A 9,922-nucleotide genomic window follows, 5' to 3' on the forward strand; every position below is an offset into this window, starting at 1 on the left:
CCTGCAGGTCCTCACTGCCAGCACTGTCACCCCACACCAGGCTCCCTCAGCTCTGCATTGTCCTGGTGCTGGTGTTTCTCATGAGTGCCCTGCCCCAGCCCAGCCTGCCCAGCAGCTCAGCCCAGCCTGCACACACCCACATCCCCTTTCCTCTGCTGCCCCTGTCTCCCTGCCCTTGTGCCTCTCAGTTGGACTTGATTATCTCAGAGATAATTTCCAACCTTAATGATTCTGATGACCTGCTGGTCCCAGCCTCCCCTAAGGTTCACTCCATTAAACTCTCCCACCCTTAGATCTTCCATCACCCACCAAAACCCACCCTCCTCCTTTTCCTCTTCCATCATCCTTCATGTCCCATCCCTTTCATCTCTGCTCTTTGATTCACCATGTTCCATCCCTCTTATATCAACCTTAACCCAACCCAACCCTCTCTCCTTCCTGTGCTATTCCACCCCATTCCTCCCTCCCATGTTCCATCACCCACCATACCCCATCCCTCCTGTGTATCTTCTTTTATGTCCCTACCCTTCTTTTACTGCTCCTCTGTTCACCCATCCCTCCTTCCTTGCAGTCATCTACTGTGTCCCATTCTTCCCTGCCACCCTCCTCCATCACCCACCAGGTTCCATCCTTCCTTTCTGTGCTCCCCATCAGCCACCATGTCCTGTCCCTCCTTCCTGTCCTCCTCCATCGTGTCCTATCCTTTCTTGTGCTCCACTGTCACTCACCACCTCCAATCCCTCCCTGTTCTCCCCATCCCATCCCATCCCTGTATCCCATCCCTGTATCCCATCCCTGTATCCCATCCCTGTATCCCATCCCTGTATCCCATCCCTCCCCTCCTTCCAGTGTGTCACCAGCTGTGTCCCATCTCTCCCTGCCATGCTGTGTTCCTCCATTACTCACCATGTCCCCTCCCACCCTCTTGTGCTCCTGCATCCTACACTGCATCCTATTCCTCCTTGTTCTCCTCCTTCACCCACCACCTCCCATCCCTCCTTCCTGTGCTCCTCCACTGCCCTCCATATCCCACCCTCCAGTCTTCCTGCCACACTTCCATCCCACCCCTCTAACCTGCTCCTTCATTCACCACATCCTGTTCCCTGTCTTCATTCACCACCTTCTTGTGTTTTTTCCTTCTTCATCTTCGCCCTGCCCCATCCATCCTTGCCTTGCTTTGCCTCCAGCTTTTCCTTTCATATTCATGTCAACATCTCACTGTCTTCTTCAGCTCCCACTGTCCTCTGCATCTTAGCATCAGTTTATCCCTGCTTATCCTCCATTAGCTCCCACCTTCTCCCCAGCCTCCTCCACTCCTCATCTTCTCCACATCTTTCTTCATCCTCTTCTCTTTTCCTGTCTCTTCTCTCAACCTCCTTCACTTCCCCATCCCAAAATCTGCCCTCACTTCCCACTATTTCATCATCCTTTCAACTGCTAGTCACCCAAATTTATCTTCTCTACCTCCACATTTCCAGTCTCTGTGCTTATCCATTTCCCATCTCATTCATCCTCCTCCACTGCCCTCCAGTCTTCTTCTATCCCCTTAGTGTCTCTCTGTTCTTCCTGTCATCCATGTCCATCTCCTGCTGTTTCCTCATCCCTCTTCTTCTCCATCTCCCCTACATCCTTTTCCTCCACCACCTGCTGTCTAATCTCTCCTTGTTTTCCTCTTCCATTTTGTCCACCTTCTTCATCCTCCACTTCCCACTGTCCTCCATCCTTCCCCCTGCCCCACACCACCCACTATTGCCAGTCCTTCCTCACCCTCCACTTCCTGCCACCTGCCCAGTCTCCTCATCCTCCCCAGCCTCACTTTTCTTCATTGTTCTTTCCACCATCTTCCATCTCCTTCACCCTCCATCTCCTACTTCTTCCTCCACCTCAGTCCTTCCTGTGACCCTTCACTTCCCATTGTTCCCCATACTTTTTCCTGCAGTTTCACCTCTCCCTGTCCCTCTCAACCTCTGGCTATCTCACCATTCTCTGTCATTTGCCTGCCACAGTTTCCTTGTTCCTCCTTATGCTCCTCCACTTCTCCCCACCTTCCTATCCCTCTTTATCCTCTCAGTATCCCACCAACCTCAGATTTCCCTCTCCGCCCCTTCCTGACCTCCAGCCATCCTTCCTTACCTCACATCTCCCTCTCTGACTGTCCTTACATTCTCCTTTATCTCCTACCTCTGTCCTGAATTCCAGTCTTCTCCCAGCCTGACCTCTCTCATTCCTCCCTGCAGTCTTTTATTCCCAGTACATCTGATTCCAGCTGCAATTTTCTGCTTTTCCCACTTCTCCTGCCTTATATCCCATTCCTCACAGACCCAGGAAACCCACTGCCAGCTCAGCCACCCCTGATGCACACAGGAAGGGTCCTTCCTGACATCAGAAAACACTTCTCTCTAGGGCTAGTGCAGCTGGAACTAGTCATGGGAGGAAAGGGGATGATCTTGGAAGGTTTCAGTAACTCAGCCAGATAAAGTCACCAATGTCCTGATCTAACATTAGCAATAACTAATGTGGAACATGGAGCTTGACTAGATTCCCCTGGGATCGCTTCAAGCAGTGAAGGATTTCCAAGATGGGTGAGAAACACCAGGAATGCAGTGCTTGGGATGCTGCAGGACATGAAGAACTATCCCTGCCACTTGCAGCTGCTCCATGGTGCTCAAGCAGACCCACCACACACTGCTCCAGCTTGGACCATGCTCCACAAGGACCATCCCACCGTGCTCAGGCAGGGCCACCCCATGCTGCCCCCCCAGCAGGACCATTGCATCCTGCCTGAGCAGGACCACTGTAGTGCTGCTCCAGCAGGACTATCCCACCCTGCTTTATTAGCAGGACCCCAAACTGCTCAAGCAGGACCTCTCCAGGCTGCTTGGGCAGGATCATCCAATAAAGCTGGAGCAGCACCTTCCCATGTTGCCCAAGCAGGACCACCCCATGTCACTTGAGCAGGACCACTCCAGGCTGTTCAAGCAGGACTGTTCCCAGGCTGCTTGAGTACCATTGGCCATCCCAAAAATGCTTCTTGAAGAAGCTGCCAGCTCCCAGGCCAGTGAGTGATCCCTGAGATGTCCCCCCAGACCAAGAGCCAGGAATCTTTCATCATCCTTTCATCCTCCTTGTTTTCCTCCTGGTGGGCTGGGTGCTGCAGGACCACGGCCACCCCCTTCCAACAGGCTGTAGTGGGGCACAAGGCTGCTGGCACTGCTGCCTGGGGGAGGACAGGTCTCCTCTCCACCCCAAGGGAGCTCCAAACCCTGCAGGACCTGCCCTCAGAGCATCCCATGTCACGCACAAGGGCCAGCCAGCCTCGCTTCCTAGACTCTGCCTTTACACATTGGAGGCTCCCAGTCATCCCATGCATAGGATAATGCCCTTTCCTAGGGGATGTCCCACTGCAGGGACAGGGCACCCAGTGTCTTTAGAGGGGGGGTGACATCTATAAAGCATTCCTGCTGACATGCCTTCCTGACTGGTAAATCTGGGGGAGGGTGGAGGGAATTTGCTACCTGTGTTAGGAACTAGCTGAACTTACGTGTCTCCCCAAGCTGGATTTCTTATTCCACATGTTCAAACTGTTGTATATTGTTACTGGGATTTTTACATTGAATTATTGTAGAAAACAAAAATTTAAACCAAGTCTGTTAAAAAAATAAACATTAAAAAAATCTCTATGAAAAAAAAATAAATGTGAGCTTGTCTCCAAGTCCTCTCCTTACAAATGTGCCAGAGCAGGAATGTGTCTCCAGCGGTTGCTTTGCAGAGTGAGAGCACACCACCCTCTGGTGTCAGCAGGGACCTCAGCTCTGCAGTCTCTGCTCCAGCCCTGTCCCTCTGCTCCAGCTCTGTCTCACAGTCAGAGCAGCTCCCATCTGCTCCCAGCACATGGACATGGACATCCCCACATGGCATGGGGCAGGCAGAAGGAAGCAAAGCAAGAGCAGAGCTGCTTTGTTGGGTGCTGGCATCACCCTCCCAGCCCCAGCAAGCTTCCCAAGCTGCTGGAGTGTGGGATGTGTCCCACACAGCCTCTCCCTGGCCATGAGTGAGCCTGACCCAGAGCTGCAGCCATCCCTCCCTGCTCACTAAACCAGGGACAAGAGAAGGCAGCCACGTTTCTGGGAGTGAAAGGACACACTGCAGCCTGGGGACAGCTCACACAGGGAAGCTGTTTATTAAACCCCGAGCTCCTCGCTGTGCTGCTGATGAAGGCACTGCCTCTCCTGAGCCCAGCTTCCCTTCCTCTGCAGGCTTCCAACAAATCTCACCATCCTGGCCCCCTCTCCCAGGATGAAAATAGCACCAGCTGGCGAGCCCAAGTAAACAAATGAGCTGCTGTGAGAGGAGAGAGCATCTTTATAAGTTAATTGGCTCCATCTAAGAGTCAGACAGACATTTTCCTGTAGACAGATCGCTCAAGAAGCTCAGGCCAACAGCACTAACATGTCTCCTGGGTTTGATTTATAAGCCTGATTGCCTTACTAGCTCATCTCCATATAGAATGGTTATGAATATATTGTCTGTACTCTGCAGAGGGCTAAATTATCAGGCTCTGATATTCATCAGCTACTCCTTGAAGCTTAAAACCACCTCAGAACCCTCTCTCCCAGTGACAGCAGGGGTAGAAAGGAAACAGCTCAGGGTTGATGCTTGTTTTCAGCACAACCTGGCCTGTTTTAACACCCTGATGAAGGGAGGGAGAGCCTGAGCCAAAGGGCTGTGGAGCAGGGAAGTGCTGGAACCCAGAGCCAAGTGTGTTGGTATTGAGCAGTTACATTTACAAACAAAGGAGCTGATAACTCCCAGCAGGACTGAAGGGCTCTTATCACCGTGCTGATTAAAATTTCCTCTGCAGCCAGCGACGAGGGGGAGTGTCCTCAGTGGGGAGACAGTACAAGCCGGTGTTTAACCCTGCTGCTGCTGAGTGCTGATTCATTCAGCACAAGTGAAGGGCTGCCCAGCCTGGCCATGTGCTGAAAATTAGCCCAGAAAGCCCCAGCAGGGAGATCCACAGCCTGGTCACATCCCCTCACTCCGTCTCCTGTACCTCCCACTCCATCTCACCCGTGCTCTGCAGGTCCCAGGAGTTTTTGCTGGTGTCACTTGTGATTCCTTCCAGATCCTTTGCTCTTTTGTTCTGCCCCTCAATTCTCTGCCCTTGTCTGTGGTTAAAGAAATCTTTACCTTCTCACTGCAGGATATTCTGATAAAGGCTCCCACTGCCTCTGGCACAGCCATACAAGGCACAAACTTATTGCTGCTAAGCTCACCAAGAGCAAGGCCCATGATAAAAAGATGCTTTCTCTGATTAGCATTACTGACAGCTGTATCACCAAGCTGCTGAATCTGCCTCACCAGGCCCTGGTCCAGGCTGCCCTGCCCAGGAGATGGACAGGCAGTGGGAGAGCAGGTGGCTTTCTGCTCTCCTTCAGACAAGCCTCAGCCATCACACTGGTGCCCTGGTGTAGCTCAGCTATCTCTGCCTTCCTGGGTTCCTTCCTCCACTGCTATGGGTTGCATCCTTCCTGCCTGATACTCTCAGTGATTTGCATGAATGGGGATGTGGTTCCCACATTTATTGACAATAAGGCCAGTCAGAAGGCAATGCCCTTGGACCCCCAGGTAAGTTACCTGCTCAACGTGGAGCAGTGCTTTGCCCAAATTAGCACAAGTTTCCCATGTGAGGCTGCCTCACCAGGATCACCCCACTAGGACCAGTTCACACTTTCCCATTTCTTTCTCCCAGCCCCAGCATCTCCAGAACTGAAATCTTTCATGTCAGGTAAGATGGAGCAAGGGTCCCACCACAGCTGCTCTAGAGAGGCTGTTTCCAGAGTATCCCAGGTTTCCAGAGTATCCCAAGCAAAGTGTGAGCAAGACATCACATATCTTGGCCAGTACCTTTTTTTTTTTCACCCTCTGAGTCTCTTCAAGACACATTAATATACATTAACATATACACTTTAAGTACTTCTATTCCTTTACAGGAAGAGGCAATAAGGGGCCGAAAATACAGCTGATTTTCCAGCACTGCCTGGTGAGTTAGGAGAGCTGGGAGCCAAGCTTAGAGCAAAACCCATCCAGCTCCACCACACACCAGCTCCAAGGGCAGGAGCCCAGCTGGATGCAAACTGCCCTGGGGGGAGGAGCTGGGGCAGCAAAGCACGGTCACACATCAGGAGGCCCTTTCCTAGATCCTGTGAAATCACCAAGGGAAGCCTGGACATAACAACAAAGTGTTCATGGTCAGGTTGGACAGGGCTTGGAACCACCTGGCCTAGTGGAAGGTGTCTCTGCACATGGCAGGGGGTTGGAATGAGATGGGCTTTAAGTTCCCTTCCAACCCAAAGCATTCCATGGTTCTGTGGTTTTTCAGCTGTGAGACACTGAAATAAAAGTGTGAGGAGGGCTGTGTTTGTTTCATGGGGGTCTGGGTGATGGTACCTCCTCTGTGGTTCATAATCCTGGATGCAGCTGCTTGGAGAGTTACTGGAAGAGGAGAGAGCTGGAGAAAACAACAGGAGGCTATTTGGAATTTTCTGCTTTGCAGGTGCTTTCTGAGAGGAGATGCACCCTCTGCCCATCAGGCAGCTTCCTGGGCCCCAGCTGTGGACAGCTGCAGCACAAGGACAAAATTCCCTGGACAATGTTGGATGAAGGACAGCTGTGGGGCTGCCCCAGCCCCATGGCTCAGAATGTCCCACACACACAGGCAGCAGTTGCTGCACAGAAATCATGCTGTCACTGAGGCTGGTGGGGAATTTCAGCTGGCCAGATCACTGAAAGCAAAAGACCAATGAGAAGGGAAGCAGAGGGCACCTCCCAGGTGCACCTGCAAACCACCTCTTCACTTGTCACTCCTGTCCTGTGACAAGGAGAGTGACAAAGCCCTTTCCCAGCAGTGGGGTGAATGAGAGCCCTTCCTGGCACTTAGGGGGACAGAGGGTTTGTTAGAGAGCTGCTGGTAAATGCAAAATCCCTGGCACACAGGCTGCTGGAACTGAAGGTTGGCAACTTGTAAAGAATCAGCTTGAGGTGTCTTGTGAAGGACATTAGAAGTGCTGGGTTTGTCCCACATCTCAGGAGAGGATCAGTGGGGTTTGCAGCTGGGGTTCAATGATGTGCCAATTGTACCCAGAAACTCATGGAGCTGTGCTCAGCCCATGGGTCCCAGGGGAGTGCTGGAGGGCAGTTGCCATAGCTCCTGAGGAGCTTCCAAAATACCCCTGTCCCAGAGCCCAGGCTGCAGAGCCAAACTGACTTTTTCTTTAAAAAAAACCCCACCTTTTGTAATAGGGAACTTGGAGTTAATGATACTGCTGTCTGGTCAAGGGGAATTTCTTGCAGGATTCCTTACTTATCCTTATTGGTCTACCCTCAGAAAAAGCCTGGGATGAGAAACTGGGGATCCCAGGCTTAAAGTCCAAAAAGGAATGGGCTAAAACTGGGCATCTGGATGGACTGGACTTGTGCTGGAGACTTCACCCTCATCCATGTGATAGAGATTGAGACCCTGCACACTGATCTTCCTGTGTTTTTTTTCATTTTTTTTAAATTGTTGTTAAAAACAATGAAATTAATAATATGAGGCCACACTGTAGCTTTCCAGGACAGGGATTTTATATCACATGGCTGAAGAAGCTTTGTTACATGGGCTACAGCATGGTGTGAAGATGGCTGACAGATTTGGGATGTAAATCCTGCTGAGCTCGTGTTGGAAGTGTGTAGAGAGTATCTCTGGAGTGAAACTGTCCATAGGACACAGCCCACGGAGGGAGGTATCACCTGAACTACTCCTGGGTTTCACCTCGGAGTAAAGCAGCTGTGTCCTCCTAAATGGGGTCACAGGAGAATCTTTGCCCTGCAGCAGTGTGGGCAGGCAGCAAACTGACACCAGAGCAGGAGCTGCAGCACAGCTGTGCCCTTCACAACCAGGGAACATCCTTAATGAAAAATACACACCAGCACTGCTGCTTTTGTCTCTAGAGCTGTTTGTGGCCTCTTTGCTGATGAGAACAGTGCTCACCAGCTCACAGGTTTGTGTCTCCTCCAGTTTACAACAGGGCAGCACTCCCAGGGAGTGCAAAAAGCACGGAAAACCCAAGGAAACCAGAGTAGGCTGTACCTGCTCATGGCACTGTGCCAACTTCAAGTTTATGGACTTTAATCTTTTGAGTGCTCAATGACTCTGCCTCAAACCAGCACAAAATTCCCAGGGCAGGTGGCTGCCTGGGCACAGCAGTGCTTTGCACCAAGGGGAGAAAAAGGAATTTTAGGTTTTGGCAGCCCGCCTAAGAAATGTCTCCTTGGCAGACCATGCCATACAGGCAGGCAATGCTGCTGGGGCAGTGCAGGGAATGTTAAGGATTGGGATGAGAAGGGCTCTGCTGCAGGAGGTACAACCACAGCAGCTCCTGCTCTGAGATCAGACTCTTGGAACCACATTGGTCCTCGGGACACCCCAGCTCCAGCCTCCTGCTCCAATGGGCACGGCTACTCAGGGGCTTATCTGACCGAATTTTGTCTGTGTCTAAGGACTGTGACCCTGCTCCTACTCTGGTTCCTGTTCCAGAATTTGACTGCCTTCTTGGTGGAAAAAAGTGGGGGGGGGAAAAAAAAAAACAACTTAGTTATTCTCTACCTCAAAAGATCTGTACAAAGTTTTTGCAGGAGGAGAGTGCTCAGTGAGCTGCCACAGCTCGCTGTGTGCACACAGCTCAGTGGAGGGGACGTGGAGGGTCATGGATCCCAACAAAAATTGTTTTCCACAGAGGGACAGGGCACAGAGTGTGGCCATTCCCGCTGGCTTGCATGGGGATGGGGAAGGAACATCTCATGGATAGTGCCTGGGGTGCTCCCTCTGCCTGGCACAGCGGCAGGGACTGGCACGGAGGGGACACGGCTCCTGCTGAGAGGGACACGTGGCTGGCAGGGCAGCACTGTTCAATGGGGACACTGCTGGCTGGGGGGACAGGGGCTGGCAAGGGACACCTCTGACACTGGGACAGGGCTGACAGGGGTCACACTGATGGTGGGGACATGGACGGCAGGAGGACACCACTGACAGGGGGCAGTGATTGATAGTGGAACACCGCTGTGAGGGACACACTGCTGACAGCGGGGACACGGCTGCAGGGCACATGGCTGCAGGTGACTGGAGTGACAGGGGACACCAGTGACACAGGGGACACCAGTGACACAGGGCACATGGCTGCAGGTGACTGGAGTGACAGGGGACACCAGTGACACAGGGGACACCAGTGGCACAGGGGACACCATTAACACAGGGCACATGGCCGCAGGTGACTGGAATGACAGGGGACACCAGTGACACAGGGGACACCAGTGACACAGGGCACATGGCTGCAGGGTGACTGGAGTGACAGGGGACACCAGTGACACAGGGGATATCACTGACACACGGGACACTGCCGACAGGGGGACAGGGCTGACAGGGGGACACCGCCGACAAGGACAAGGCAAACAAGGGGACACACTGACACAGGGGACATCACTGGCACAGGGGACACAGCTGACAGGACATCCCTGGCACAGGGGACACACTGACACAGGGGACACAGCTGACAGGGGGACATCCCTGGCACAGGGGACACACTGGCACAGGGGACACGGCTGACAGGGGGACATCCCTGGCACAGGGGACATCACTGGCACAGGGGACACACTGGCACAGGGGACACGGCTGACAGGGGGACATCCCTGGCACAGGGGACACACTGGCACAGGGGACACGGCTGACAGGGGACACCGCCGACAAGGACACGGCAAACAAGGGGACACACTGAGCCAGCCCCCTGCCAGGCGCGCACAGCCCCGAGCAGCGCCAGCAGCCCGCCCGCCGGAACATGGCCGCCGCCCCGCCGGCCGTGAGGGCGGGCCGCGCCCGCCGTGCCCG

Source organism: Oenanthe melanoleuca, chromosome 20, assembly GCF_029582105.1.
Source record: "Oenanthe melanoleuca isolate GR-GAL-2019-014 chromosome 20, OMel1.0, whole genome shotgun sequence".
Taxonomy (NCBI): domain Eukaryota; kingdom Metazoa; phylum Chordata; class Aves; order Passeriformes; family Muscicapidae; genus Oenanthe; species Oenanthe melanoleuca.